Here is a 25,376-nt window from a genome sequence, read left to right as displayed (position 1 = left end):
ATGATGATGATGACATCTAGCATGAGCTCAGACAAACCATTTAATTGTCCAGAGCTTCTGCTTTCCACCACGGATGTCATGTCACAAAAGGATGTCAGACTCCTAGGTACATCCTATTTGTTAGAAGCTGTCTGTGAAAAAGTATTAAATAGAGGTATATAAAAGGAGAAAGACACAAGGACATTTGCTTTCAGAGTAACAAATCTGAATGCTTTCCTGAGTACAAATGCCCTTTTAAAGATGTCAGTGATGTTATCAGGGAAGTTGATAGACTTCTGAAAGTCTGTGTATTTCCATGTTTTTCTAACTATTCCCTAATACTTGATGAATGTATTTGTAAAGCCTTATACACAGATGTATCTCGCTTAAAGGTACATCTCACTTTTTCTACTGAAAAGTCCAGTGAATTTTTCACAATGCTGTGAATTGTAGTCCTGGTAGTGAATAGTTTTACTTTTCTTCTATATACTGATGGTAGTAATATCTTGAAGTGGATGTCATTGAACTGCTGTATATAAAGATGACTTATCTTTAGATAATAGATTTTATCCAACAAATTATAAGGTTAGCAGAAAGGCAACAGTTCAGACAACTAGTATGCAAATATTATTTGGTGAAAAATTATAAAAAAAGATTTACATTATGCTTTTCATTTTAGAATTATTCACTTTTCCTTCCTGATCTTTCGTTGATTAACTTTGCACTGTTTTTGTGCAGTTTCAAATGAATACTAATATTTACATTTATTGGATTATGTTATTCAAAAGATGCTAAGACATATAAGTACAAGGACTTTTAGGATTATCAAGTCAAGTACTGTAGGATAATTTTCTTTGTCTAACAGATGGTTATTAATGATTAATTTCTTCTTTGGCCTTGACCATTCCTACTGCTAGCAACAAGGCCCAGTTCTCTTGGCAGACTGGGTTTTTCAAATACCTTTTTCATTTTACAATTTTTGTTTTTAAATTTCATCCCTGAAAGAACTTGACTTTGTTAAGACTTCATTTGTACACTTTATATACTTTCATGTCTCCTCTATAACGGTCTTTATTTAGTCTTCACATAACTATTTCTCTGTAGCCCAGAACTATCGTCTGGCTACACATGGCTATTTCTTGGTAGCTGGGTGAACTCCTAGCTCCAAGTTTATAGAAAAGCTCTTCAAGATTAAGAAGGGACCAAAATTCACCACGTTCCCTAAATCATTTATCATTTGCCTTGCTCTTCTTTGAGTATAGAAGAAGAAACTTTTATACTAACAAAGTAATAAACTGGTGAAACTACATTTATGAAAATTTCACCCTGGAACAAAGAAATTGCTTTTTTTTGTTAACTAACTTTAAATTAATAAGAAACATTAATATTCCAAAATATAATATAACATAAAATACATTAATTTGCGTCCTTGTAACCAATATGCAAAAAAAAAAACCCTCTAAAGTTACCTCTCTTACCAAAATTATTTTTTTTTTTTTTTTTAGATTTTTTTAACAGATCTTCAAAACAAATGAAAGCCACATATATGGAGAAAAAGGTTGAGGAAAAAAAAGCAGATATTAGATAATGATGTTCTGCCTCCCTTACATTCCACAAAATTAGAATTGAATGTGCATGAACTTATTAAGGAATGTTCCTAAGCATTTGTCAAGTACATTTACACACATTTACTTCAATCCACAGGTTAAAGTTTAAAGTGAAGCAGCTCTGCAGCTCTGCAGCTCTGAGGCCATACAGCAGTTCTTAGAAAAGCAAGCATTTTCAAATGCTATTGCATCTAACAAAGATAGTTACATGTGCAGTATTTCAAGAATCATGCTATGGACACTACTGACAAATGATGACGGGGCCAGAATTTTATTTTAATATTTTAACTTTGTTCAGGATTTTATTTGTTTCTTCTTATAGGCAGGTTTTGTATTTTTATGGTATTTGGATCTACTCATATTTGAAATGTAAGGTTGAACTTGCTTGTATTGACTGTGCAGCTATGAGTAAAAAATTACATTAATAAAAATAATGTGCCTAATACATTTTAGAGAATTTTACTTTCTCAGTTTTTCCTAGTTTCACATATATTAATTGAAGTATAGACTTACATTAGTGAATACTTCATTTTCTTTATGCATAGATTCTGTTTTCATTAATACCAGTCCTGAAATAAGTCTTCACTCAGTGAGAAATGTACTATCAGGCCTTAAAAATGTAACACCACATTTGGGAAGTTACATTTAAGAAATGTAGTATATAAAAAGCATTGACAGAAAGCAACTGTAAATTGGGGGCTGACTGCTACAAGTACATTTCCATTAAATGGGAAGAAGAGAAACAACTAATAGTGGTAAGACTAGAATCTACTAAAATCAGTAGAATCTTCCTACACAACTTTATAAATATTTTAAAATATCTGTAATTCTCTCTGATCAGAAATTAGTATCTGGTAAATTAGGATTGTCTCTTAAAAGACAATACTATTTTAAAATATTTTTATTTTCCCTCTTAAAACTGCCTATGAATATGAATCACTTCATTTTATGTTAATGCTACCCTTTGTGTAAAACAAAAGCTTTGAAGATACCTTACATAAAGATTGAGGCAAAAAGTAAAACACTGTTTCATAACCATAACAAGTCTGTTTTGCTATTTAGCCATTTAACTTAATATGTAAATAACATTATAAGACAAACCTAATTTTTACAATGCATGCAGCGATACATAATAACACTATTTGATAACTCATACCATAAATATACACATTTTCTGGGTTTTATGACATAGAAAAAGTAGTGTTCATATATAGAACAAAGATGCACAAATTCTCCTCAAAACAAGAATCTGGGTATAAATCTTCAAACTCCATTTGGAGTTGAGCTCAATAACAAAAATAGCTAAAGTTAAGATCTTGGTATCTCACAACGTAGATGCTGCTGGTTTAACACATTCCATATTATGCAGATGTTTTCATAGAGCTGAAAAAACTGAAGCAGCTAAATTTTCTTTAAGGAGATGGAAACTTATAATGACTTAACCAGTTTAGTGATATTTAGGGAATTAATGAGATATCCATTAATGTGTATCATGTGGAAATGCCATTACACGCTGGAAGGGACCAGTAGACCACTGTTCTGTGTCTGGAAGTGATCAGCAGTCAATAACTTCATTCTCTCATAAAGCACTTAATTTTAAAAAGGAAGAAGTTCTATAACCTCAACAACTCTTCAGTGCATGGTTTGAATCAGAAATATTGCTACTTTTAGCGCCACTGCACATACTGTTCTTATTCATGCAAATGTTTAACATTCTTGATTCTAACTAGGAATTTCCCTAAATTAAGTTTTGTGGTAACAAGCTGCAGATTAATTACAGTTCATATAAAAGCTGGGGTTATCTCATTCTTTTTGATTCAGGCTTTTGAGTGTTTTATATTTCTCATTTATGCAAATAAACTGAGCAGAAGCAAAGGAAGGGTACCCGCATGAGCTAAATTCTCCCTTATGATGACTCTGTGCAGTAATAATATGGCTGTAATATAATAATTTAATGTTTGTTGTCTTAGACTAGACTGAACGAACAAGCATCGTTAGATACATTGCCTAGCTGTGCCAGTATTAGGCAGAGTTATGGTTATTTGCGTTGGATTTTCAGTTTATCTTTAGCTTTGAATTTTGTAGGTTCCTAATGCTTAAGACTGTGGGATAATTTTGAGATGGTTTCAATATGTCTGGAATGTATGCTACCCTCAATTACTACTCTTCAGACTTACCACCCTTCTAATTTAGTCTTTTAATGGATTTTCTGCTTATAAAAAAAAAAAAGAAATTGAACAGGCAATACAAAAACTTGTTTTCATGAGGCCGTCTGTTTATTTACAAATATGAAATTTTGCCTGTAAACCAACCTACCTTCCTTCCTTCTTTCCTTCCTTCCTTTTCAATAAATTTAATTTCTATGGTCCAATGCACAAAAGTTATTATGCTAGAGTTAACAAAATATAACAAGGTGGATGAACAAAACAATGTGAAGCTACAACATCCTTATGCCCTTTCCCCAGATCTTTCAAGTTCCCTTTGTTTCTTCTGCCTTCCTGAACTCCTCTGCCTACAGGCCTAGAGTCCCTTCCCCAAGGACAAATGCACAGCCACTACAGTCCCCTTCCTTGTATCCTCTCTCTTATTCAGCACACCTCTTCAATTTCCTTCCTCCTCTTACGTGCTCTTACGCTTCTTATCACATAATAATTCATCCTCCCTATTCCTTCCTTCCTCCTACACAGATGCACTCTGTGCCTCTTGCTGCTTTCCTCATTGATTAGTTCAGGTGCAAAGGTTTGGTTTTGGAAAAGGTAATGAGAAATTACCATTATTTAATCCCTTGCTAGCTCCTCCCTGTACGGACCATTCATTTCTAAAATTTATGAACATATACTGGTAAATATTAAAAAAAAATCTTGTCTCTAAAAATAACTGATTTCAAAACCGGATAATCTGCTTTTCATGCCTTGCAATCTCTGCTTTGAATAAAACATGCAGTTTGAAAATAACTAGGAGACTGTGGCAGCTAGTTCTGCAATATACATTCTGCATTTAGTATATTCCTCTTACTAATGAATAAAATAGATTTTAAGAAGTTAGAAGTTACTTATTTTCAATGAAAATTTTGCAGTGATAATCTCTGAGATTCCTTTAAAAGCCCATTCAACAAAACTCCAGTTTAATTGAATAGATATCGAGTGTGAGAGTTTGAAAAAAAAATCCCAAGAAAGGAAAAGTATTGCTGCTCCATTATTTAAAAATTAAAGTTTAACTAAGAATTTCCCTTCTTAAAATATTTTCACACCAAACCTCACTGACTTGTTGAAGCATTTGAGTTCAAGTTCATTCAAAAATTTCCTTACCAACCTGGTTTTGCAGACTTACATTAAATCTCCGATGAAGCTTCTGAGTGCAAGTTCAAATTAATTAAAGGCCCAATCAATAAAACTGGAAATCAGCCTTGCAAATCATGTTTCCTACTAAGAACTGTCATTAAATTAGAGTCAAATCAAATTATACAATAACAAAGAACAGCCACTCCTCATGTATGAGAAGGTGTCCTTAACACAAACCTCCACCTGCCCGAAGATGCATGCAGCCCGACATTTGCTCCAGACTAACAGGGTGACCCCTTGATGAGGATTCCCACGTCCTTGGCTCCCGTCTTAGGGAGCTTTGCAAGCCCAGCTCCACGGCCTTGAATCACAGCCCTTATCCGCTTTGGTATTTCCAGCAGCTCACACAGCTAATAAATCATGCATTCATTAGGCAGACTGCATGTTTACTTCCATAGACCAATACTTGGACTTTTTTAGCCCAAAAAACCCAACCTGGCTTATAGCTACACTCAATTCCTTTCTTTCGGGCACATCACTGCCTGTACCTGTCCTTGGTGGGGCAGTGGGGCAGCATCAGCCCCGTGCCACCCCTGCCCCAACAGCGCAGAAGGGCTCCTGGTTGCCCCTGGTACAACAGTGCCTGCCGGTCCTAAGGGCAGAGGCACGAGTGCCGGGGCAGCACTCCTTGCCAGCACTTGCCTTGACAGCAGGAGGCTGGGAGCAACACAGTCTCCCACTGCAGACTGCTCCTCCCACAGTGCAGGGCAGGAGGAGGGAAGGAGTTGTGTGCCCCCTTTGAGCACCTGCATGGCTGGCAGCAGCATCAATATCAGGTGCGCAAATTGCTTCCTGCTTAAGTTCTTGTCCTCAATCTGGACACAGCATGAAGCTCTGAACTGAATTTTAATTTTACTAAATTTTATGAAACACTCAAATTTTTCAAAGTTGGACACGTCTCTCTGTTTATAGTGTTTTGCTTTACAACAGCAATATGAGAAATTAGGGCACTATTTTCTCATAAAAGTGGCTAAGAATATATTTGAACTCCATGTTTAGGCAAGCACCTCATATTCAGAAGCATGATGCAGACACAGCACTGACCAGTTTATATATCCTGCAATTGGGTCACTCATTGTGAAGCTTATGGTCAAAAAGCTGTAAAAATGCCTACACACCTGGGGTTTCTCTTTTAAAACTTGCCCACATGTTGTAAATCCACAGGATGCAGGCTCCTAAATGCATAAGACATTTTGGGGAAAAGGTGGGATTGCTTCAAAACGTTACAGTAAGTATGAGTTAGGTTTTTACACTTGTCACTAAAATTTACATTTTGGCCATTTTAGTACAGTTATACTTCACAACCGAAATAATAATAAAGATACCTCTAAACTCTTCTTATATCAGAAGTTAAATGCTTCAGATGAACAATATACTTCACACTATTTTATAATAATGACTCTCAAAAACACCTTTATCACAACAGAATCACATACTTCACAAGTCACATCCTGAGTAAATGCCATCTAAAGACAAAAATTTTGCTAAAAATTTTTAGCAAAAACCTCCCTGCGGCTGTAGCCAGACTGCCAGCTGTGGTACTTCAGATGAACTCAAGCATGCGGTCTCATCTCCAAGTTTGTGTGGGCTGTAATCACTATGGGCTGACTACTACTGAGAGTTTTCAGACACTGCCTTCCCATACAGCCAGCGATGAGACACAAGGGCAACACGTGAATTAGGTGGTCTGAGCTTAGTTCTTTACAATACACAACCTGGAGATAAATATTTGGGCAGAAGGGCTGAAGAAATTAGAAGTGATTATGGTAAGACACATACCGCTGGATAAATCTAGCCTAACTATAGATCAAAAGTTGTTCTCTTTTGGACAAAGGAGCAAAGCACATTACTTAGCATAGAGCTGAATAGCTACATTGGTCCACTGCTCCCCACACCCCAGCTCTGGAAGATGTCCTTGCACAGTGACACCAGCTTTGGCAGCAGCCCTCAAACACAGGGGTCTGGAGGTACAGCTGAAACAACCAGCTTTGCCACTAGGATTTGTGACCTTGGCACAACATGGCCAAAACTGCCTTGGGTAACGTTCTGTACAAGCCTGCACTCTGCTGTGAGAAGAAGCCCTTTTCAGCAGCTCGGTTACAATTTAGTTCAACATAGTATAAATCATATTTTAATAAAAATTCTACACCCCAAAAATCCACCTCCCCATAAAACACTCAAGTGATACAGGCAAATCTGAGGGTTCAAAGAACTTACGGAGTAAATCCCCTTCAGCTGTGTAAACTAAGTGTATTTGGGTTTTTTGAAGAGGCAGAGAGGCTAGAGATGGAAATACCCTCAAAAAGTGCAAGATTTGTGGGACAAGCTATGATATAGAATAACAGTCAAGGATTCTCACCCCAGGACTAGAATATTAGAGGCACATTTAAGCCATGTCTCCAGCTCTCCTGGTCACAGGCTGCCATGGAATCTTCTTCCAGACCCAGACTGAACATCTTTTTTTGGCAACTTTCCAGGAAACCAACTATTCACAGGGATTTAGCACACTCCAAATGCTACTCTTAATCTAAAGGGGAAGTTCTTTCAATGGATGGTGAAGTTATGGTGGGAAAGTTCCCATCTGATGATTTCTTCCTAACATGGGAAGTTACCAAATTTGTCTCAGCAAACTAATTACAATGAATGAGATGAAGAATTTTGGGGTTGTATTCTTTTTTTTCATATCAGTGTAGTACCATGCAAAGAAACCCAACCATATACATACATAAAAAACATTTCCAAGACTGACAGTCATCTTTTCTCAGACATGCAAATCTATTTTGATACTGCAGTCACCACAAGGCTGGGTACATGTTAGGGAAAAGTGAGCCTTATAGTTCTTTTAGTGTCCAGCGACTTTGCTTGAAAAAAATTACAGTCACACAGAGCTTGCGCACAATCAATCCCACGGTCTCAAGCCAAATCTACAAAGGTGGTAGTACCAAACAGCTTATTCTCCTTCCTAAGTTAGAGAGTCATAACAGAGAGCCCTCATGGAGGATTTGGTTTGAGTAAGTTTTGCTTTCTGCTAACCTTATAAACATCACAGTGATCTCACTCTTCTCTCAAGCCATCAGGGTATTCCCTGCCCATCCCTGTTGCCAGTATATCTGCAATGCTCTACATTCTTTGCCGTGACTATCGTGATGTCAGGAAACGAAGAATCAAGAAAGGACCAGTGGAGGAATGTGTGTAAACCAAAAGTATATGGAGACAGAACAAGAAAAATTAAGGGATCTGCATTTCCCAGATAAACCACAGATTAGCCTATATAAATCACTCTCAACCATGGAGACAAAGCTTTAGCAGAGGAGATTCATAATATTTAGATAAAGGCAATATATGCATAATATATGTATGTTAACTACATACAAGAAAATATAAAATATACCCTCCTGCTTTGCACCCAATGACAAAAGCAAAGTAGGCAATACACAAAGCTGTTCTGACTCTTAGAAAAATATTTAGCCTGCTATTCTGTATCTGTATTCTTTTGCCAAGGCTCTTGGTGCAATGGTTGGAGCAGATCAGCACCAGTCTTACTCAAGCCAGACAACTACATTAGTCAGAGAGCCTCAAAGTGCAGTGGTTTAGGGGTGAGGTCTTTCCATTCAAAAGGAGGTGCAATAAAGGCAGTAGAGAGCAATGGGATCCACGCCTGTTTTTCTTAAGATCAAGTAACATGTCGATCATATTCGTAAAAGAAGGGATAAGGAGACAGGTATTTCTGAACAAACGAGAATGTCATGCTAGAAAGAGAGGCATGATCTTTGATTTTTTATTCAGATTTTGCAAGTATTCTTGAAAACATTTCATCAATGTGAGGCTTGCTCTTACTGTTTCTAGAAGTAGGATGAAAGAAGAGGTGGAGGGAACAAAACAAAATAAGAATTTGCCTGAAATTTCCATATGAATGATATCAGTTACAATAAAATACAGCAGAAATATCCAGAAGCCTCGTACAAAATTAAACTCTACCAAAAAGATCACTCTGATGTAAATATTTTTACTGTGTGAGAAAAGAAAAAGCTGAAACCATTTAATTTTTCTGTACAATGTAATGCAAAAGCATTAGCTTTTCAATCTTGTATTTAACTGAGCTATAAAAGCAATACTCACATTTAAACAGGGCCTACCAGACATACTTAATTTTATTTTTATTAAAAATACCAGAAGCTGCTCTTAATAGATAAATGAATGTCATATGAAATCACATCCAAAAAATGTGAAAAATTTCAAGTGCACTTCTATTCCAGCTTTATCAGTTAAGCAACCTATCACAGATCTCTTGCTGAAGAGTTTCAATAAACAAGTTTTAGAGATTACTAAGGGCTGTTTGTCATTTTTAAAGGACAGATTTGCAAGGAAAACCTGTTCAGGGATTGCTTTTAAATATTTTACTACATTCTTTACCTAAAAATCTCTAAAGAACTTCAACTTATTTGAAGACAAGAGGAGGTTAAATGAAGCATGAGACCAAGTGAAACTCAGCATTTTCTTTTGTTGAAGTGGAATGACAAACACAGAAAGTATATCAGCTACAGAGAAAAAGATATTTTATAATGACTTTCAGCTTTCATAATGTAAATCTACAGGATTATTTATAACACCTTAAAATACGCATATCAACTATATCGATCCATATTCATTCACATATTTTTGACTGCTCTGTGCTATTTCAACAGAACAAAATTACTAAAAACTTGCTTTACCTACTCTGGTAAATTGGATTAACGGTAGCTTTATTCCATGGGAAGGTCTTTATTCCACCCAAGCTCTCTTAGTGCACCTGACCCACAGTTATTAACTCAGAAATGTCCCTTTAATTCTGTTTTCTTTGGACATGCCTCTGGACACAGGCACTGTGGGCTGCAGAAGGAAATTCAAACTCTCCCCAGCTCTCTGGAGCGACTTAGCTTTTAAGACAAACAGGATCTGGCATTAAAGCGGGTTTTCGCCATGCTGTAAGTTTCTGTGTTGGGAACCAGCGTTAAGGCCTTGGATCGTGATTAATCTTTATCAAGGAAATTATGGCAAGCAAAGGGGTGTCAGGCGGGTCAGTGCCTCTGCAGCCAGTTTTTCTGTAGGACCAAACCTGTGAAACACTGAGGACCTGTGTCTCCCAAAGAAACCACTGGGAGTTGCAGGTCAGTTGGATCTCAAGATTCGTTCCAAAATATCCTAATGGATATTTCTTCTATATGCAAGAAGCAAAGTAAAGGCACAAGGATGATAACATTATGGCTTACTTAAAGGAGTAACACTGTTAGTTGGGCCCTAGATTGGAACACATCCATGTGTGGCCATGTTACAAAGTTCATTTATTTCCTACAGAAGCAACGCAGCAATATAATGCTGAGTCTACGTGACTGACTAATATTCCAACTGCACTGTAAAGGTAAAAAAATGCCAGACTTCACCTAAAACAGACAATATGTTTTATGACTTTAAAATGAAATCACAGAAGGTCTAACTCCATCCAGCTGTTCTTAATAGATCTTTTTTCCCCCCTTTGTTTTTCATTTTCCACCTTAATCCGCTTCAAAATTACCTCACAGTCTCATTCATTTTTGCTAGTAACTTGATAACTCTTACCAAAACAATGTATTGCACATTACAGGGCAAAAAAACTAAATTAAAGAACAGAGAAAGAAATACAGAAAATGTGTATTCATTAAAGCTGGTGATGCTGCAATGAAAATTTGCATAGCAACTTGCAACTATGCCTGATAGAATTACAAATTTATCGTGCATTTGAAGGACAGGTGAAACATTCCCACATTTTATGCATCAGTCATTTCTATTTGATTCAGCTTAGTATAAACAATCCCCCTTATTTTGCAACTAATTGAAGAATTAATATAGAAGGATTGAACACCTGTTGCTCTGTTGGCAGAAAACAGCAATTACAATGTTTCTTTCCAGTGGACTTAAACTACTAAAAAACATTTTAAAATAGAGAAGGAAGAAAGCATACTGGTGACCAGGGTCCTTTTGAATCCACAGAGGATATTACAGTTTTTATTCAGATTGTGAGTGGTCCTTGTTAAGCTTCATCAGTTGATGGAGGTCTGCTCCCTATCCCCCCATTTAGCCACTGCCCCCTTAAGCGCTTTCCATTAGCTTGTAGTAGCTCTGATTCACTCAACTTCCTCTCTCCTCTTTCCCACACACTTCAAGACAGGCTTAAAATCCACTGTACATCCACCTAACTGTCATGTAGATCCTCTTTACTGTTTTCCTATTACAAACATTAATAACTGAAAAAAAGTGCTATTAAAAAAGAGAGACTAAATCTGTTTTCATCTTCTCTTTTTATTCCTTATCTAGGAAAGCTGTTAGGCAAGCCTTAAGCTGAGGTAGAAAGAGTCAAACATAGGGACCTGTAAGCAAGTGATTTTTTTTGAATAGGAGGAACTGAAAGGAAAACAATAACTAAAACACAAGCAAGCATCAAATCCACTTAAAATAAACATTCTTAACTTTCCTTGCTGATGCAAAACCTAAAACAATTAAACATTGGAAATTTCAAATATTTTGTTATGGTCACCTGCAATAAAAGTAAAGTAAGAAATACAGGGGTTCAAAATACCCTGGAGAAACCTATTTGCTGTTAACTTGGGAGCACTAGGACCACAGCCTTCACCCCTACATGGGACAGCCACATTTCACACTCTCAGCCCACAGGAGACTGGCATGCCCACAGCTCACATCAGTGGTGGTCCCCTGACCACAGCACCACAGGTGCACGGCTCAGCTCTTTTGCTTTATATCAACAAACCTTAAATCATTTTCTGGCAAAATTATCACTATTACTATTATTAATTATAAATTATTAAGTTCTACTCCTTTTCTTTTTTAATGGAAAAGTATGTGGAAATAGACAGTATCAGTTTTTCCCAACTATTTTGGAATGAGCATCACTGTCTGGTCCAGATGTTCATGCTTTGGCAGTGCCTTCCATCACACATCTTTAAGGTCATTTTCAGAAGCAGGCCTCACTTAAAAGATCATGGTGGATATAACAGGCATAGTCCTTTTCCCTGTCGTTTCATAGCTGTTTCTGGGAATGGCTAAACAGCAAAAACACTCACTATTTTTGCTCTCTTTGATAAAAATCCTGCTTATGGGACGTACACTTCTCAAGGGACTTTTTTCTTTTTCCAAGATAAGGCAGAGTGAAAAGCAGCATGAAATGGGAATGCACGACTCGGGGCATAAACCTCCACAAGCATACCTTCATCTCCCTATTCATATTGGGATCAAATACACTTTTTTGTGCCTTGGTGTGTTCTGGTATTACTTTTTTAAAAATGGCATGCCAGACGTACAGGTGTCTCAGGGGCTGAGGTGGGCGAATTCTGTCCGTGGCACCCGACCCCTGTGGGTGGAGGCACCTGGCACTGGGACCTGCCTCTGCCAGCAGCACCCAGTGCTTTGGGAACCACTTGCACAGGGAATGTGACTTCTCCAATTCCTGCTGAGTTAAGAAGATGCGTCAGAACTTCAGTTGAGGCCAAAAACGACAAGGTCATTTTGGGTCAGGGTCAGGCTGACACACTGTGTAAGGACACGGATGCTGACACCCCAGAGTGGGATTAGGCTGAGCAGCACATGAATCATGACAAGTTGGAAACACAGGCAGGGCTACAGGTCATTTGGATCTGTGTTCATAACACTGAGTTGTGAAGGGACAAAGAAAGAATATCATAAATCCAAGGAAGATCAGGATCAACTTGTGACACTGCCCACCGCTATCCAAGCAGCAGCGTGCACTATTTTTTGGAAAGTATTATAAAGATAGAACAAAATTGTTCTTCTTCCCTTTAAAAAGAATGTGCACCTATATAACAACAGCAACAAAAATCAGTGTTATAGGATAAGCTATTTATATGAAGAAAGAATAAAGCATTAAATACTTGATATTTTTCTGAATTTATAAATCAAAACAAACTTTTAAAGCTTTCCTGTTAATAGAATTAAAATCATCATCAGTCTTTCCTTAAGTGTCTGCGGTACATAGTCACAGTCCATTAAGACAACATGTTAGCATTGTTCATAACAGGATGTAAATGAAATAATCAAGTAATCAGGACTATTTCAACATCAATAAAACCTCAGAGTGATTATTATGTACAGCCATGACACAATACCTTTTTGCATAGTTTCCCTGATCAGATTAAAGTGGTGATGATTTCCTCGATGGCTCAAGTGTGCTCCAAGGAAAGCTAGAAGGTTGTACAGTTAACTCCCAGGGTGTAACTCTAAACCATACAACCTACTACCTCAACCCGGATGCACACAGCTTCCAACGATGACCATAAAGTCTTCTTCACTTCTTCAGCCTTTCTTTGAAATGTGACAGCAGCCACAGGCCTATATATTTCCTATGGGGATAGGTTTTCAACTGCAGTTATTCCCCACTTTTCAGATGATAAGGCGTATTCTTTGATAGATTTTTCTACTGCAGAGGTAGAATTTCTGTTCTATCCTGTTTACATATGTATAAAGATATATACATGTGTGTTTTATGTCTATATATACACATACATATTTGATAGGAATGAGGCAGGTCCAGCTACATTTCTGGGAAGAAATGACCATTTGGTCTTATTTTACAATAAAAATAAAATATAAATCTCTTCTTGTTTTTCTGCATTTTTTGAATGTAATACCATGTAATGGTATATTTAATAAAGCCAGCCAATGGTAGATCCCACTCTCCTTAATTGGAAACCCTACAATTCTCTCACATCTCTGTACATTTTAGTAAGGTATTAAGCCAAAAGTGCCCAAAGCAACTGATAAAAGAACAAATCACTTAATCAAGTTTGAAGATAAAGCAATGGACAAGAGAAGAATTCCAAAAACAATATATAGTTTTGTACACTCTCTTGGGCTTGTTGTCAAATACCACTGCAGTGTGCTCTACATAAACTTTTGCCAGATCACCATACTGACACAGACCCATAGAAGCGAGCTTGTGCAGTACGTCTCAACACAAGATCGGATCTACGGGTTTATGCCAATTGGCATCGTTGATTAGCATTTTCCTTTTAAAGGGAGACGCAGAAGACTTTAAACAAACAAACATACGAAGCGATGTAAGAACGACTATTTAAGAGTAAAAAAATTACCATCTATTGCAAAGAAGGCTGCTTCAAACTTAACTGCATAAATGGTGGATGCAGCAAGCAAGCCAAAGGCTTGTAACTAGCTTGGGTTTTGAAAAAGGAAGAAAAAACATTTTTTTTACAGATTGATGGCACAACATTGTTTTGTCTTCAGCAGGAATTAATGTCCTTTTGCGCTCACTTTGCCTTACCGATGAACCCTCAACTCCCAACAACTTGCATCTGACCATAGCATGCACAGAGCAGGCAAGACTAGAATCCATAATTGGACGTGACATAGAAGTGAACAATACAGGTTTGTCCTTTGTGTCTGAGCTCATATCATGTACTATAACCCAAAATAAAAATCACTCCACCAAATCTGAGAAGTAATGAGACAGACTGGAGTGCAGCTCCTGTATAACATTATAAAGACTGCTTAGCTATTTCTTCATATTACAGGGCATCTAAGTACTGCTTGGCAATAACTTGTTGATTAAACAATGCCTAATAATCAAAGTACAGAATTTAATTTGTATGTTTTATCCACTAATCCTCCCATCAACGCTATTCCCTAATAACAAGAATGCAAGTAGAAACGCAATCTTGCAAAACTTCAGGGTTAACTCCTACAACAAATACTTTCCTCTTGTGACCAGCAAGCAGCACGATACAAATTATCACGCACTGAACGTAGGGTGACCTACGCAACAGACTGCAAACAGATCCTTTGAGGCAATAACAAGTAATTCAGAAAGGTGAGACACAGATGCAGTTTACTGCATCTTTAAGCATCGTATCTGACACATCAGTATAACTTGTAACAATATAGCCACAAATGCATTTGTAAAATACAGGCATAAGAAGCAGGTATAGTTTTAAAACCAGGTGCTACAGAAAGGTCTCTTACGATTTTAGCGGGTTACTGAAATCTGTATCTGAATAAGATTCTAATGCCTGCCTTCCACTAGTTCCCACTGAAGGCCTAATTCTGCAACTGTTAGTCAGGCAAAACTCCTTTCAAGAAAATGAGCCTTGCCAATAACAAGGTTATTGAATCAGGGTAATGCTTCATTTTCTTGTAGACTGCAACATGTATTTCTAGTTCAGTAATGACAGCTGAGCATTAGTAAAGGACCTTTTTCTTTCTTTTCTTTTTTAATTTAGTGGATTAAATCTTGCATGTTCAAGAGTACCATTTTGCATATTAAAATAAAGTTAATTTATTTTCTAGAACAGTCTGTTTTAAACCTGCTTTCACTTTATATACAACACTTCATCATTTAGAAGGAATCACAGTTTTATAATTGTTTTCTGCTGACACTGAGGAGACAGAATATGTAAGACAAGCACTCAAACTAGAATAGTTATCCTAGTATCAGAAATAAGTACGCAGATTGCATATATAATTTACTGAATGATTGTAATAAGTGCTATAAAATTGCTTCTCCAATTTTCTTCTTTTTTTTTTGTGAATAGAAGAGATATTCCACATTTCAAAAATAGTTGGTCACTGCATTATAGTTATATACTTGCAAATAGATGTAAGTGCTATAAATATACTAGTAATATAAATATACTAGTGAATATATATATATTATACATTTACTAGGCATAACAAAAAAACAAATTATGTATTGATCTTTCAATTCATTCTAAAGTTTCATGGAAACATACAGTATAAAAGGCTACACAAACTGCAATATTCCCAACAGAAAGTAATCAGAACAAAAGTTTAATACGTATCTGTGAAATCATATTTGTAGGCTCTCTTAAGGAAAGAAATTCTTTTAAAGCTAACCTGCTTCATATTCTTGCCATTAACTTCATTTTTTAACAAAAAAAATATTTAACTGTATTACCTTTGCTGAATTCTGGTATAATTAACTTCTTCAGTTTCCTTTTTCATTTTATTTTTTTTCTTTTACTAAAACAAAAAAAAAGTGAAAGAAAGATTTTGAAATATCTGTTTTATGTTTAGTGTTTCAGAACCACATGAAACATACACGAATTTAGTAATTATGCTTTTAAGATATAAAACCGACACGCTGCTGACGCCCCTCTCAGGGCCATGGGAAGACATGCTGTGTTCACGCACACCTTGGCAAAGGGACTATTTCATTTAGTATTTCCTATTCTTTTTTCACCTTACAACTATTTCCTTCCAGAAGGAAGGAGCATACTTAACAAAAATAAACAGTTTTTATCAAATAGTGCATACAATGAGGTAATTTGGTACAGAACTTCATAAAAATACTGGGATTAACTAAATGGCTTAAATCAAGAAACCTTTGCAAAAACTTATGGGGGAAAAAAAGAAAAAGATGTGATTACTATGATCAGATATAGACATTTAAAAAGTTATTTTAAGCTAATGCAAGCCTTGTTTTCTCAACAGACTTAGGTACTAATGACATACGTAATTATTCTAACAAAACTATTGGGGAGGGCAGTATCATCATAAATTTAAGAAACACTTTCTGGTACAAAATGGGTGAATGGATGTATATGTTTCATTTACAAAAGGTTTCCATTCAGCAATTTCCCAGAATTCATTGCAGAACAACAAAAATATAAGGTAGCAAAATTAGCATATAATCTTAGAAGTTACTGTCTAATCAGTAATGTATAAAAAGTGAAGCACGTTAAAATGATTCTATTTTGTAAAGTTATAATACATTTTTAAATCTTTTTATTAGACAAACACCTATCGTGAACATTTTGAAAAAAATATCAGAGCTTCTGATGAAAAAGACACTGTTAAGTTACGAAGTAATTTCTAGCTGAGGACATCTGTATTTTTAAAATAAATTAAAAAGACTAGGAAAATATATAAAAAAAATCCAAAATACATAAAACACCGATTTGGCTGAGCTTTTCAAAATCTGTCAGTCGGAATGAATTTTGTTACACAGTCTTCTAATTGCCTAGTAATATGTTATAAGAGACAGACAAATGCTTTAAGAAAAAGGCTCTACTAAAGCGTCATATGCTCAAAACTTACTTTAACTCTGCATGCACTTATCACAAACATTCTGAATAGATATCTTAAATACTGTTTTCAGCTATTCCTGGACAAGTGCTGCTTTACCGAACATCTTAAAATAGTCACTGTTACTAGCTGCAAACCAGGCTTACTTCATGAATGTCCCAATAATGTGCCTTTTATTCCAGTGCTTATTACACTGATTTCTTTGTAGTGGATTCAGACACAAACTGTAAGAAACTCGTATATGAATTAACTCAATAATAACTTTAATATACTGGCTACAAGAGCTATCCTTTGATACAGTTTAACACGGTTTTTTTTTCTCTTCCCCTCTTTAGAAACTGAAAGCATGAGTCACACTATAAAAAAAGAATTTACTTTCCTTAGCAACCAGATCTAAATACCCACAACTTTCTTAGAGATAACCAAAGCTTAGACTGGATAAATGTACTAAGGTCTTTGCATAACTCCAGTGCTTAGCTAAGACAAAATGTGCCTAACCACTTATTTCTATAGACCCTCCACTTTTTGTTTACTTTCTATTTTTAGCAGTATTAGATCAAACACACCCCCAAAAAGTTAGTTTTAAAAAGTGTGAACAGCTGACTATGTTAAAATTAATACACAAGGACTCAGTTTCAAAACAACGTTTAAAACGCCTTAAAAAAAACAAAAAGAGGAAAAAAAGAAAAAGAAGCTATACCTGATATGAAAGGTACGTTTTCACCCAGTGCCAAATACTGCTATATGAGCAATAGTGAAAAAAACAAACGAACAAACAAACAATTCATTCCTTCTTTCTTTTTTTTTTTTTTGCTTTTTACTGAAAGAATCAATCTCCTAGGCTCATTTTGTTACACTGTTTTAAGAAGTTCTAACACATCCTGATGTCTCTGTAGTGAAACATGCCAGATTTTTTTTTTTGGAAGCAGAAGAGTCACTTTTTTTTTTCCCCCTGCACTCTTGTATGTAGGACAAACTCAAATTTGTTTCTTCTTCTTAGGGCTCCTGTTCTTTCTCGGAAGAAGACCAGGATGCCTGTCTTCTCTCTCTCTCGCTCTTCTCGGAATTCCAGGCACAAAGCACTGCGCAAAAGCTGCACCAATCCTTGCCGCAACTGCCTGCACAGGACTAGAGGTGGGGAGAGACCAGAAAATTCACCTCGCCCCTCTGCCGGTTTTATAAATGGGAATTGCACAAATCTGCTGGAGCAAAGGGGTGAAAAGGCAGGGTGCCAGTTTGCTACACTATGCTGCAATGATCTCGTGTTCAATGCTGTCGCCCCGTTTGCCCAGTTCAAACGCCTGTTCATTAAACAGGAGGAAGGCAAAAAAAAAAAAACCACAAGAGAAATAAAAAACAACTTTTATCCTTCAGACACTCAGGAGGGCTGTTCTAAACTACAGATCAGCAATAAAAAAATAAAACATGTAGTTTTAAAATGCAGTTATGAAGTATAAATATTCTTGTTATATTTTCTTTCTTTCTTTTTTCTATTTGGAGATAAGAAGCAGAATTTATCAGGCGTGAAAGGGACAGCCTCCTGGTGGTGTGCCAAAAAAGCCAGAATAAAGGCAAAGTTGTGCTTCAAAGCTCAGTCGCTTGCTGAGTCTGGCTAAAGTCAAGTATTAAGATCCACCATTTTCTGAGCCATGTAAGAAAAGAGGAAAAAAGTCAGAACGGGCGCTGCTTTCCAAGTCTCCGTTGGCACCATCACAAAATCTCAGCCGTAAGGTCACATGATGCTCTGCCAAATGTGGAGTGCATTCCCATAAACCATTCTGCTGATACTGCGAAGGCAGCTATTGTCTAGTTTATACCCAAAGTTCAGCCCACTCTTCATTGAATTAGCTGAAAAACGCATCACCTTTGGGGGTTGGGAGCCATGGAAACGTCTACCTGGCAGGCTGCCCACTTTTTCTGCCCATCAACCAGAGATGGAATTGTGCTGCCTAATGTAATGATGACTAGGAATGTGAAGAGTCGTCCAAAGTGAATCTGATTCTTGCAAAGCCTGCTTCATTTGCACAGCAAACTCTGGCTTCTTGTCGTTAAAAAGAGGAGGGGGGGAGGAAAAAAAAAAGTGCGCGTTTCTCCTAAATGTAGCAATTAAAGGTCTAGTAAACATGCCTGGTCTGCAACTTTCCTTCATAACATACTGAAATGTTTCCCAAAATAAAGCACTTGGTATAACACAAGTTTTCTGATTTAAAGCAGCACTCGCTTTTCCCCAAGTTAATGTGGCATCCCCTGGACATTTTTGCTCCCTAAGAAAAAAAAAAAAAAAAAAAAGAAAAAAGTACACAGCTGAGCTCTTGTCTCTTCTTTTTACCTGTCTTTATTACCTCCTGATTTTATCTAGCACAAATTATACGTGTGTGTGGCAATACCCACTAGTAACAGTGGGGATACAATATTGCTGCAATCTGCCTCAGAGCAGTCTCCTGAGAAAGCTGGTTGTGTTTCCAGCAGCACAAAACCCTTCATTTGAGCCCTCTTATCTCCACTAGTGACTAGGACAGCTGGTCTGCAAGTTTGCAAACCAGCATATTTGAGACCAGTCAGCACCCTCCCTTCTTCAAAATGCATTTAATGCGGATTTTGTGAAAAGAGATGCAATCAGGCAGAATTTATAAAAGATGCAAGTTACTAAAAAGACTAAGTAATAGACATAACTCTTCTGCTACAGATCTGAAATTTTGATTTTGCCCATCTATTGTTCTAAAGTAAAATGTCGCGTAAAATGTCACTTCCAAATGAAAACACCACGTAACGTACTGAGCAACAAACACACACTCTCTCAGCACCTAAAAACCTTGTACAGAAGAATTTATCTCAGAGCTCACTGTTGTGAACAAATGAACAAAAATCCACTCACTGTTTCTACACCACGAAGCTTAATGGCTACTGCGAAAGAGATGTTAAAAATGTGGTAATTTCTCTGATCCTCCCATTAATAAAAACGGAGCCATGGGAGGAGCCTCTCTACCTATTAGCATCTGTACAAATGCTCCTGCGAAGAGGAGGTTGCATTCTAAAGAGCTTACAGCTAAAAACTGGTAAGGAAGAGCAAAGAAAGTGGGAGACGACAGGCTAGAAACCACAGCAGGAGGACAGGAAAAACCATTCCCAGGGACACTGCGGGCAGTAACTCTCCAGCTCGGCTACTTTTATGTTTTGTTTTACAGTTCTTTCCAGTTTCATTTTATTTACCTGGAGGAAATTGAAGGTTCATTACTGAAGGAAGGAAGCGTGAGAAAGGGGGCTTTGAAGTGGAGGAAGACTGTTACAACGGCGGCACAGCCCTCAGAGGGAGGTCCCGGGGCTGTCCACCGGCCGAAGGGCTGCGGGGGCTGGCTGCAGCCCCTGCTGGGACTGGGGCGGTGCAGGCAGCAGGCTGGTGGCGTGGGGCAGCCCTGCCTTGCTCCTGGCACACCCCGGAAACCTGCACTTAGGTTTTGGGGAGGGCAGACATGGCTGGGAGGAGGAGAGCGCTTGGGGCAGCCTCTCTGGATGACGAAAGGCGATGCCAGTGGGGCCTAGAGGACTGGGAGAAGGAGCAGCCACCATGGCCCAGCAGCAGTGAAGGGCCAGGAGGAGGTAGGGGGTACAACATCAGGGGACGGAAACGACCCTGCTCTGTCTGCCGAGCCAGCGCCCCCAGGATCGGCCCCACTCTCGTCAACCAGTAGGAGCTCCCTGGCAGAACAGAAACTCCCTACAGCCCCAGTAAATCAGTCAATGGCTTAGTTCCTCTCTTGTCCAGATTCGGAGCTTTTCAAGGGCCAGCAGCCAGAGGAAAGCCTTCCGACACAGTGACATGGTGTAAGCTCTCTCAAACGGAGTGAAATGCCGTGCTCATGCTTTTGAATCCAAGACCCTTTTCCCTGCGAGCTAAAGATGGCTGCCTATGTGCTACCTGTAAGTGGAACCGCTGCTTGTCACTCTGGCTACTTGTTGCAGTAGTCCCATGGCTTGGACCACAGAGATCGCACTGACTTCCAGGGACCATGAGCAAACTCTGCATGTCTTTGTGCCTCCGCCATAAAAGTGACACATGGGTGGATTCTCCCATAAAGATCTTTGAGATCAAATAATCTCTTTGAGATTATTTAAAACTAGAATAATTTCTCCAGGCTTATAAAACACAGAAAGCCAATTCAAATGTCTTTAATTAACAATTACGTACAAACAGAAACTTGAGATTCCATTTTTATCTTTTTAGTAGTTTTCTTATTGATTTGGGTCAACAGATCAAAACAGATTTTTTTTTTTTTTTTCTAACAGGGCATGTGGGACTCAAGCTCAAGTGTCTTCAAAGGAACCACTCACAAGGGTGCAATCTACAGACCCAGGTGCATTTTGAACCATGGTGAAAAATAATGGTTTCATTAGAATTGAGTAGAAACCTCCAACTAAACAACAATGAATTCATATCCTGTTCAAATTTACTACTATTATTATCAGTGATGGTATGTGAAAAGGACAAGGGAACAGCCTGACTTTCAGATCCCAGAAGGGTGTTTGCCACTAATTACAAATAATAGGCAGTCTGAGCTGGGCAAATCTAAACTGCAGCTTTTGAAGGACGACAGGCACAGAATCCTACATAGTCATTTTTATTTTCCTATGTGGAAAAACACTTCAACATGTGGCTAGCCCTCAATAATGAGTATTCACTTCACCAATATTCAAGAAGGATGTTAAAAAGCTATTAAAAAAATCACTTACATATGTGCCCGGCAACAATTAGAGATGTAGATGAATCTGAGAGTGCTTTGCCTATGAACTAACACAAGGGCGACACAAAGGGAACCAAAAAGACGTAACTGTGGGAGTGCCTGGCCCTGTTCATCCGCAGCTGGAGGAGTCAGGGAGGCTGGGTGGAGGGAGGCTGCACAGGACCGACATCTTCATGGGAGAAGAGGGCACCAATCCTTCCTCCACCCAGGAGGCAGGAAGGGGAAGGCAAAGAGGACAGGAAACCTGGGCTGGGCTGAGGGTTTCTGCTCACAGCTGAATATGGTTTCCTTATCTGTACTCAGCTCCCACAGGACAACCGGCACCCCAACCTTCTTAGCTTAACGGGCAGTTTGCAAACTAACTGGAAAGTAAAAATCGGAGCCTTCCCTGGGCTATGGCAACCCACACAAGATGTGAGAGAAAAGCTGAGAAAGAACAGGAAAGAAACACAGCAATGCTCTCAGACTGAAGGGGGAGAGAGAGAAGGAAGAAGGGAATCTCTGCTCTTTCACAGGGTTGATCTTGAACACAAAACCAAAACTAGCAAGTACACCACTGTAGTCACCACAAGTTAAAAGTTGAAAACACACAAAGTGAAGAAGACACGCAAGTGCTGGACATATTACACATTTCTGGATAATTTTACTGGACTGTATCGCATGGCATAATACTTCACAATGAAACAGTCTTGCTATGCAGACCGCATTCTCAAAGGCCCTAAGTATACAGAGGTGACAAAAATTATTTGTAAAATGCATGCAAATGAAAGGTTATCACCTGCTTGCTACTTTCATTTTGTCTTCAAATGGCACTGTGTCTTCTCTTTTTTTCTGCCTTGAGGTTAACAGCACCCAATTAAGAGACTTAAGCAAGATGCTCTATGGTAAAAGCCAGAGATGTCATTCATCATAAATTTTATGGTAATTTTCCCCTTTTTGAAATTTTCATGAACAATCTTGCTTTCAGTTCCTTCTCCTCTAAGCTTTTCACTGTTATCTACAACCTATTTAACTTTTGGCCACTTTGGCTGTATGTCTGGGTACCTGAACTTCACAACCTTCTTTCTGCTTTGCTACGAGAGAAAGAAAATCTTTAAAAATAAATAGCAACAAAGACTGAGTAGTGCACATCCAATACTCTTGTTCACACAAGAAAATCCTTCTTCATAGATGTTTTAAGAAGATCAGCTATTCCCTTAAGAGTACAGACATTCATAAATAGCAAAGTGTGCAAGTATAATGAATTGAAACAGCTACTGAAAATTCAGATGAGCCTTTTCCAGTAACTATTCCACAGTATAAAGAAATCGCCCACTGCAAACAGCAGCCACCCTTCTGTTCTTCACAGGGAAGCGCAGTTGTGGTAGAGTAAGCAGCATGGCTGCAGTGCCAGAGAAGTGCTCATTCTGAGAGGAGCCCATAGCGAGGCCCAAGCAAAAGCCAGGCTCTATCACTATTCCCCATTTCTGAAAAAAACTTAGGGTTTTACAGGTGACCATTCAGGTACAAAAAGATATGACACTTTCCCTGCAAACAATGAGACAGTACCTCAGACAAGTAAAAATGCTGTGGTGTTATAAAATATCAAACCAAACCTGATGATAGGAAGAGCTTTGCCACAGACATTTCCTTCAACATACTTGTTTCAGCCCATTTCACCACTGTCACTCCAGAAACATTAAGTTCAGAGCAAGAGGTACAACATTCAATCCCCTCACATACACCAAGTCTTAGATATAGAAAAATACTTTTTACATTCTCTTTATCTCATTTGTCTCTTGCAGGTCTAAGTGCAAATACAACTGAGCATTATCATCACCATTCATCAGATGAAAAATCCTGAAGCATCTATTTTTTCCCAAATTTAAAAGCTTTTAGCATGTCACTTTTCAAAATGCCTAAGTAGCATGGCAGTTAGATGTATTTTCCAGTTCTAGAGCCAAAGATTAACTTGTTTTCATAAACAATTTATCATTACTGTATAAAGCACAGAATACCTGACATTGTTTAGTGTTAAGTACACTGCACTGAATCATAAGTACTACCTTGAATTAGATAATTTCTAAATACCACCTACACAGTTTGCACCAACTTGACCTCTACCTTTGAAAACTAAAATCTGAAGATGCCTTGGTCTACTTCCTGGTCACTAGGGTAGGAGGACAGTAAATACAGAGAATTAGCTAGTAAAGAGAGTAAACAACAAATAATTCCTTATACACCTTCGACTTATGATAAATAAAGCAATGTCAACTTCTTTCCCTAACACCTCTTCAAGACAAGGACAAGCACAGCCAGGATTTAAGCCAGAACCTGTCTTATTAATTCCTGATTTAGCAGCATGCTTAGTGCCTAGACCTGCCCCAGTGTAACTCCCATCTCAACGCTCCGCTTCAAAAACTGCTTAAATGATTAGTTGAGTTGCACGCCTACGTACAGGGAACACCTTCACGACAGCAATCCTCTCCCAAGCTTCAGAATAAAAAATTCTCATGGGTCTGGGATGGCACAAAGGACTACTCAGGGGAGAGTGTAGATGGCTTCCTGTTCCCTACTGTCCAGCAGGTTGCTTAGCAAGGGTCCCCCAGGGCCACTTATTTTCCCTAGAACTCATTCTTGACCTGAATATAAACCAGGAATAAAAAGGATGCTGCAAGGGCATTCTTCATACCATTGATTTCTCAATCAGTGATAAACAATTTTTATATTTTTACTGTATACCTTTCCCATATGATCCTATATGAACCCTGGCTGCTCAGTACTTAGAATCTTATGCAATATTATTTAAGAGGAGCATTCTGCTTAGCTGCCTTGAGCCAAAAGTAGCCTTCAGTAGAACACGTGCTGTGTGTCGCCTATCCCCTCGCTGCTATAACTGACTACAGTCTCACACCTCAATATGGCACAGTTCACTGCTCATGGGCAAAGAGAGAAAATAAGTATGTTTGAAACATTCTTAATTATTTCAGGAAGGAAGGTAAATATGTCTTTAGGTCCCTATATTCCTACAAATCTGAACTACTTTCCAAACCATCAGAATGTTTTGCAGGCAGGTATATATGTACACGTATCCAAACAGACCCCACACATTTCGGTAATTTAATTACAAAAATATGGGGCCTGTGCATGCACTTTGCTGGGTTACATTCTTAGCAGGTTGAGTTCTGTTAGCCAAAAAAAAACTGGTCAGGTCATAACTCTACGTTGAAAAGAAAGAACATGTGCATTATAGCCTAATGTAAGGTATTTTTTTGATTCAGCAGACTAAAGGATCAATTAGTTTTGAAGCAAAAATGATTACAACTGGATAGGAAACAGTTTTCTATATTCCACTTTTCAATCTCCCTACTGTGAATTTTTGAGTCTGCAAATTAATCTCATTTCAAACAGCACAAACCTTCATATCTAGATTTTTAAGTGCTTTTATACTGGAGCAATTAATACTTTGTACACTAAAATGTTTTAAATATTCATTCTAGATTTTTACTTCAATATTTTTAGTACAAATGGCTACTCTTTCAATTTTTTTTTTAGTTGGAATTAACATAATTTTGTGAGTAAAAACTACAGTTCAATATAATCAACATCCTTAGATAACCTGAACA

The 25,376-nt window shown here is 37.8% G+C and overlaps 1 long non-coding RNA gene across 1 annotated transcript in view; it reads right to left on the bottom strand.

Moving 5' to 3' along the window:
• Positions 1-25,376, bottom strand: part of LOC137677875 (uncharacterized) — a 103,276-nt gene that overhangs the window by 23,237 nt on the left and 54,663 nt on the right. Inside the window, exon 4 of the long non-coding RNA XR_011050332.1 lies at positions 15,903-15,967. This is a non-coding gene — a long non-coding RNA (uncharacterized lncRNA). The remainder of the gene's footprint in view (positions 1-15,902; positions 15,968-25,376) is intronic.

This window comes from Nyctibius grandis, chromosome 2, assembly GCF_013368605.1.
Source record: "Nyctibius grandis isolate bNycGra1 chromosome 2, bNycGra1.pri, whole genome shotgun sequence".
NCBI lineage: Eukaryota > Metazoa > Chordata > Aves > Nyctibiiformes > Nyctibiidae > Nyctibius > Nyctibius grandis.
Note: the sequence above shows the minus strand (reverse complement) of the source record. Positions and strands in the feature narration are given on the sequence as shown.